We start from the raw sequence: 7409 nt of genomic DNA, 5'->3' as shown, positions 1-7409 counted from the left end.
ACGGCCTCCGGTCTTGGTCATCACCACATTATAGAAAAAAACTTCAGACTTTGGGGGGGGGAAGGGCAGAGAAGAGCCATTAGGATGTGAATGGGCCTGGGGGGGGGGGGAGAACCCGAAATAACCTTTGCAGGAATTGGATTTGGCTACTGTAGAGCAGTGATTTTCAACCTTTTTTGAGCCGCGGCACATTTTTTACATTTACAAAACCATGGGGCACATTGAGGGGGGGCGCTAAAAAAAGTTTGGACAAAAAAAATTCTCTCTTCCTCCCTTTTGCTCTACAGTATTTCTCTCTCCCTCTTTCTCTCCCTCTTTTTTTTCTCTCTCTCCATCCCTCTTTCTCTCTTCCTTCTTTCCTCTTTTTTGCTCTCTTTCTCTCTCCCTCCCTACTTCCCTCTATGTCTTTCTCTCTCCCACCTTCCCTCCCTCTCTCTCTCTCTCGCTTTCTTTCTCTCTCTTGCTCTCTCTTGCTTTCTTTCTCTCTTGTTCTCTTTCTCTCTTGTTCTCTTTCTTTCTCTCTCTCTCTCGCTTTCTATCTCTTGCTTACTTTCTCTCTTGTTTTCTTTGTCTCTTGCTCTTTCTCTCTCTCTCTCTTTCTCTTGTTTTCTTTCTCTCTCTTGCTCTTTCTTTCTCTTGTTTTCTTTCTCTCTCTGAGCTTCGCGGCACACCTGACCATGTCTCGCGGCACACTAGTGTGCCACGGCACACTGGTTGAAAAACACTGCTGTAGAGGAAAGAAGGACTGGGGGGGGGTGAGTGATACGAGGGCCGCAATTCTTCCTGTGGCTTCTGTTAATTACAAAAAGGATGTTGAGACTTTGGGGGCAAAGGGGCAAAGAAGGACACGGAAGGTGATTGGAGGCCTGGGAACTAAAACGTACGAAGAACGCGACCGAGGGCAGGATTTGGGTGCAGCCCATCTCGAGCCAAGAAGGACGAGACGGGACAGTGGCCTTCCAGTTGTTGACCGATTCTATTTGCGTCCCCTGATCGTGTTTACATTTCCAACATTTAGCTGTTATATTTGGAGACATTGTCACCAATCCTACCGGAGTTAGGTACCATCTATAGGACATTTTATAGATGCTTTTTAATAAGATGCTGCCATTGTGATTTCATAATTTTGATCCCAAATTTTCTCCCAGGACTCCAATTCAATTGTATAACTGAAATTTAAAGCTCAAATCACTATTACTTTTTATTTATTTCCTCCTCCATTTTCACATTTAATAGATAATTGTAAATTTTTCATATCATTTTATCTTTGGGTCCTGTTAAGATTTTGTCCAATTCTTGAAAACCATATTATGACATAGCTTTTTTATACCAATCCATTTTTATTCCAATCAAAGCCAAATCTTGTTTTGGTTTAAGATTATTTTGTTCATCCAATAGATCTTTGTAAGTTGCTTTCTAAAGCATCTGGATAGATTGTTGCTTCCCTAGGAGAGATCCATTTTGATCTATTTCCCCCCCAGTCCTCTACTAATGGTCCCCTCACCTGGTGTCTCTGAAAGTGCTTTTCTGATTTGTGTTTTCTGCCCAGATGAAAGTGCGCCAGGCTACGGGCAGATCATGGCCCTCTAGGGCTGATATTCTCTTTGCATTACACAACCTCCGTTCCCTTAGCCGTGTGGCCCCCACCGCTTGATGAAATAGATCCCAGCCTGGGCGGCCAAAACTGCCTCTCTTTCATTTACCTTGTAACCGTTTTATTTTTATCTTAGCCTCCTCCCCATTCCAGGTAAATTTCAAAATTGTTTTGTTCAAGTCTTTATAAAATCCCCCCCCCCCATTCTATTGGAGCAGTTTGGCAATATATTCATTTTTATAGTGACTATTTTGTCAATTAAGGACATTTTTAGTTTGGTCCAATTTTCCAGATATTTCTGATTTTTTTTCTATCAATTTAGTGTAGTTGTTATCTTTTATTGAGGAGCATTCCGCTGTCATCCACATCCCTAACTTTTTAACTCGTTTTGTTACCTGATGTGTTCAGTTCTGGAGACCTCACCTACAAAAAGATATTGACAAAATTGAACGGGTCCAAAGACGGGCTACAAGAATGGTGGAAGGTCTTAAGTATAAAACGTATCAGGAAAGACTTCATGAACTCAATCTGTATAGTCTGGAGGACAGAAGGAAAAGGGGGGACTTGATCGAAACATTTAAATATATTAAAGGGTTAAATAAGGTCCAGGAGGGAAGTGTTTTTAATAGGAAAGTGAACACAAGAACAAGGGGGCACAATCAGAGGTTAGTTGGGGGAAAGATCAGAAACAACGGGAGAAAATATTATTTCACTGAAAGAGTAGTAGATCCTTGGAACAAACTTCCAGCAGACGTGGTAGATAAATCCACAGGAACTGAATTTAAACATGCCTGGGATAAACACATATCCATCCTAAGATAAAATACAGAAAATAGTATAAGGGCAGACTAGATGGACCATGAGGTCTTTTTCTGCCTCCAGTCTTCTATGTTTCTATGTTTCTATGAATTCCCAATAACTTCTCCAATTCCCTGTTTTGTTGTTGTATAGGATTTTGTTCCCTTGTTTATCTTTGGACCAGCAACTTTGCCAAACCCCTCTGTCTCCCACAACCATTTGGGTCCTGAATTAAAGGTTCTTTGATAATAAGCACCATCCATCGGCCAACACTGGCATCTTATACTCTTCTTTGTCAATGTTTTATTTACTGATTCCCTCTGATCTGATTCAACAACACCTCTAGAGATAGTATAAACGGGTGGGGTGGGGTGGGGAGAGATAGTGGACATCCTCATCTAACACCTTCCATTACGGTCCCTATTATATCACCGTTTATCATTATTTTAGCCTTGTAATGAATATGTGGCTTCAATCAGTTGCCTTCAATGGCCTTAGTTGCCCTTCCTTTCACTCGACCTCTTTTTTGCAGTCCACAGAAGCCCACAGCAAGAGCTGCGGAAGTGACCCAGAGATGGGCAGGCACAGCTGTGGCCGAAAAGGAGGAGGGGTCCCCAACCCCAGCGGTGCCCATCCAGGCCAACCAAAAAGCCGGAAGTCCAGGCAGGACAGCCATGGGAACAACAGCCTGTCGGAGGGGCAGCAAGCAGGTGGGGGTGGGGTTTTAAAGGCCTGGGGCGAGGTGGGGGTGGGGCGCTGCAGGAGGGCTTGGCCTGGCAGTGGGGGGGGGGGAGGGTTGGAGGAGGCAGCTCTGCCGGAGACCCGCGCTCTCGGGGGACCCGGCTGCTCTGGGCCCGGGAGCCTCGTCTCCCTCGGGGAATCGGTCGCCTTGTTGCTCCGCAGAGCTGCTCAGAAAACAAGGGCGGAGGCTGCGCGGGTGGCCGGCCCTGAAGTCTGGCGGAGGGAGAAGCGCAGCCTCCCAACAGCGTTGCTGTTCCCCCCACCTTTGCAAAGGGACCCCCAACCCCCAAGGGCCGCGGTGGGAAGCCAGCTCTCGTGGGCCACTTTCCCGCCATCCGAGGGGGGTATTTAGATCGCCCCCTTTCCCCCTCCGTGAAGGGCTCCGTCGGGACAGCAGCGCCTTCTCTCCCTCCAGCTGCCCGTCTCTTCCCTGCAGCCCGGCTGGTCGCGGCGGCATCGCATGCCCTCCCCCCCGGGGGGCTGTTTCCCCTTCCCCTCCGGCCAACCTGGTTCCCTCTGGGCCGCCCCCGCCGTCCAGGCCCCCCTGCAGCCAGCCTCCCACCGGCCCTTTCGGCTTCTCTCGGGGCTCATTCCCGAGAGGGTTGCCCCGCCCCCCGAAGGCCCCTGGCGGGAGGGTTGCCGAGCGTTGGTGCCCCCCGGGGTTCTCCCCCCCCCATGGCCTGCCCTTCCTCCCTTCCAGCCCCCGGGAGACGCCCCGCCTCTGAGCCCAGGATCAGCGCCCCGGCCGACCTCGCCAGGGGAAAGTAGTCACGACCAGCCCAGCGGAATCCCTGCCTGCCTGCCTGCTGGCCGCCGCCTCCGGCCCTGCTTTCGGTCGCCTTCCCACCTAGGGAGGCCCGAGTCCGGGACAAGCCTGACTGCCTCCCGGAGGGCTCCGACCCCAAGAAGCGGCCCCTTGCGCCCGCATCGGCCGGGCCGCCGGGAAAACCAGCCCCGCGGAGAAGGCCGGGCGGGCAGGCGGCGGCGCGGAGGCTCCTCTCGGGTCCGGCGTCGGTGGAGCCACTTTGACCTTGAAGCACCTTCCCTCCCCGGGAGCGCCGCCGCCGCCACTTCCCCGCCCGCTCCTCCCCGCGGCGAGATGGCTGGCAAGCGGCGCCCCCCAAGCGGCCCCGCGCGGATAGAAGGGGCACCTCGCGGCTGCCCGGAAAGTTCGGCCGGGTGAGCGGGAGGAGCAGTTTGGCCTCGAGGCTCCGGCCCCCGGGCCTGCCTTGGACAAGGGAGGAAATCGGGCCCCGACAAATAGCGGCGGTTGCACGAGGGCGCGATTGCAATCCAGGTCAAAGGGGGCCAAACCCGGATCAAAGCCACACACGGCGGGCCAGGCGGGTGTGTGTGTGTGTCTCGCGCCCCCATCACTCTCTGTCTACAACCCCCCCCCCCCCCGCTGACCCTGAATAGGCTGTGCGTCTCAGGGCGGAGGGGAAAACTTCCTCCTCTTCCCTCTGCCCCCCCTTCTGGCCCAAAGGGGCTGTGGAGTCTTCCTCCGAGGCCCCTCAGGCACTGCTCCCCCCTTCTCCCCCTCCCCCCACCCCCACCGTGGCTTCCAAGCAGAACCGGGCCTCCCTCCCATAGATGGCATAGCCCGCCCCCACCTTTGCCAAGATCCCTGCACCCCCAAAGCTTGGGTGTCTTTTGGAAGTCCCGTTGCCTCCCCCCCTTTGGCTGTGATTTTGGCCCTCCAGGCCATTTGAACCCTGAGCAGAATTAGACTGACCTATGATCCTCATTAACCCCGTCTCCCCAGGTCCAGCCCCAAGCATGACCCCCCCCCCCATCCTAAAGGACCAGCCCCTGCCTGGAGAGCTTGCCTGGTGTCTCCTCTCCCCCCCAGTCTGCCTCCCTTTCCCGCCTCCTTCCTCGGCTGCCTGGACAGCATGACGCCTCCCACTGAGACCCCCACCATACAGATGGGACAAGCCCCCCCTCCACAGGAACTGAGCTCCCCTCCCCCAGCCTTGAAGGCCCTTCTCTCCTTGCAGGTGGCCCAGCACTGGGGCTCTTGTGGGGGGGCGGGCAAGCAGAGCCGAGGGGATCAGAAGCCAGATCTGGAGGAGTGCACTCGCGACCCTCTGGCCAGACCCCCCCCCAACACACAGACAGTGGCCCCGCAGCCCGGGCCTGCCTCTCTTCCCTCCCGTATTTTGCTTTGCCTCCTAATCTAAATATTTATTCCCTTCCGCACTCAGCCCCAGGCGCCTCCTGATTTATCGGGACTTTTGCCCCTGCGCCTTCAGCTCCAGCATTTACTTCTCCTGCGCTTCCCCCAAAGTGTTGCCCTTGAAATAGGCTGGGCTCCTCTGCCCCCCCATGCCTCACCCTAACAGGCACAGAGGGGCAGGGGTTGGGGGGGCAGCCCTCGAGTCCAGCCTCCTGCCCCTCCCCAAGGCCACCCAGGCACCCCCAGGAAGTCCCCAATGGGAAGCCACTTCGCCCCAGCAGCCGAGGCTGCAGTCTGGCACCGGGGAGGAGGGACCCCCAGCCTAGCAGCTTCTGCCACCTGGATCCCCCTCGGCGCCTTTGTCCAGGATCTTTCAAACCCAGGAGGCCGCCGGGCAAGCAGGCACAGAGGCCTCCCACCGCACAAGCCGCCCTGCGGGGGACCAGCGCCTGGCCAGGAACCCCAACCTCTGATGCCGCCCGTCGGGCTCCTCGAGCCGAAGCAGCCCCGGCTTCTGGGCGGGGAGGGGGGACGCGCCCTTCTGCCTCCCCTGTTTCTGGGACCTCAGTCCAGGGACGCACTCGGCCTCTATCGGCCACGGGGGCTGCGGCGGGAAGCCACGAGCGGCGTTGTTTGTATTGCTATTATTAGTATTGTTGCCGCCGCTCAGCTCAACTTCTCCAAGGCTCGCTGGAGGCGGCAGGGCGGCCGGGCAGCCCCGAGACTTTCACCGGGCAGGCCTCTCTTTTGGAGACCGGTGGCCGCCCTTCTGCCCTCGCCCGGGGGAGGGGGCGTCGTTCCCTGAGGGGAAACGGGTGCCCAGAAGCTCGGCCCCGACCTCGCTGCGCCTCCACCCCTCCGGGCTGCCGCTCGCTGGTCTTCAGCCCTCCAGGTTGCTGCTTCCTCCGGCCGAAGCTCCGAGTGAGGGAAGAGAGGAAGAGCCGCCGGACGGCCGCTCCCGAGAACCCCGGCCGGTGGTTGCCAGGAGAAAGGCAGAGGCGAGCGGGGAGCAGAAGCCCCGGGACGGCCTTTCGGTCCGCCCAAGTGCCCGGCGCGACTCTCCGTCCGCCCCGCCGCCTTTTCTCCAGGCGCGCCGGCTCGCGCACACACACGCCGCCCCCCCCACCCAAAAAGCAGCGGCCGCGGAGTCGCGAGAGCCCTGGACACCCCTCGCGCGAGCTGCTTTCGAGATCGCCCCTCGGCCCACTCCCGCCGGAGACGCTGGGCACGGGGCCCTTTCGGGCGATGCGCGGAGCCGGATTCCCACCGGTACCCAGCGCCTCCCCGTGAAACAGGCGGCGACCTGAGAGTCCTCTGCCAGCCCCCCGCCCGGCAGCCCCCGCCGGCTTCTGATCCCGCGCTCCGGACTGTCCAGGCTGGTCCGGCCGCCCCCCTTGGGAGCAGCTGCAGTTTCGCTCCGGCGCCGCTCCGCCCGACCCCCCGGGAATCACGTCACGTGCCCCACCGCTTTCCGCGGGCCCGGCCGGCCGCAAGCGGGCGCCTTCTTCCCGAGGCCGCCGCAGCATCCGAGGCCGGCAGGGCGCGGATCCGGGCCCTCGAAGACGCGGCCGCTCCGGCGCCGCGAACAAAACCGAGGCCGCGGAGCCCGCCGCGCTCGCTAGGCCCCCGCCCGCCGGACCCGGAAAGTTTCCCCGCCCGGCCGCCCCTGGCGAAGTTTGGCGGCCGCGAGGAGCCCGGCGCCCTCCCGGACGCGGCTGGCGGACTCACCTTCGCGAAGCATCCTGGCGGCGCAGAGTCGGCGCGGCCGGTCCCGGGGCGGCGCTCAGAGCTGCGGGAGGCGGCGGCGGCGGTAGCGGGGACAGCTGCGAATCCGGCCGCGGGTCGGCGGCGCCCCGGGCAGCGGCATTTCGCGGCCGCCGCTTCTTCGCCGTTGGTCGCGGCGGCTCCAGTCGGCTAAGCGCTTGTCGGGCGGCGGCTTCGCTCGGCGGCGCTTTTAGGGGGGAATCCGCCCCCCTGGGCGGCTGGCGCGGCCTCCCGGCTGCCCCCCTGTCGACGGGCGTCTTCTGGCGCCCCCGGCCTCCTCTCGCCTCTCCCCGCAGCGGCAGCGGTGGCGGCTGGGCAGGGCTGGGCTGGGCT

Source organism: Erythrolamprus reginae, chromosome 1 (genome assembly GCF_031021105.1).
Source record: "Erythrolamprus reginae isolate rEryReg1 chromosome 1, rEryReg1.hap1, whole genome shotgun sequence".
Classification (NCBI taxonomy): Eukaryota; Metazoa; Chordata; class Lepidosauria; order Squamata; family Dipsadidae; genus Erythrolamprus; species Erythrolamprus reginae.
This window is presented reverse-complemented; position numbering follows the sequence as displayed.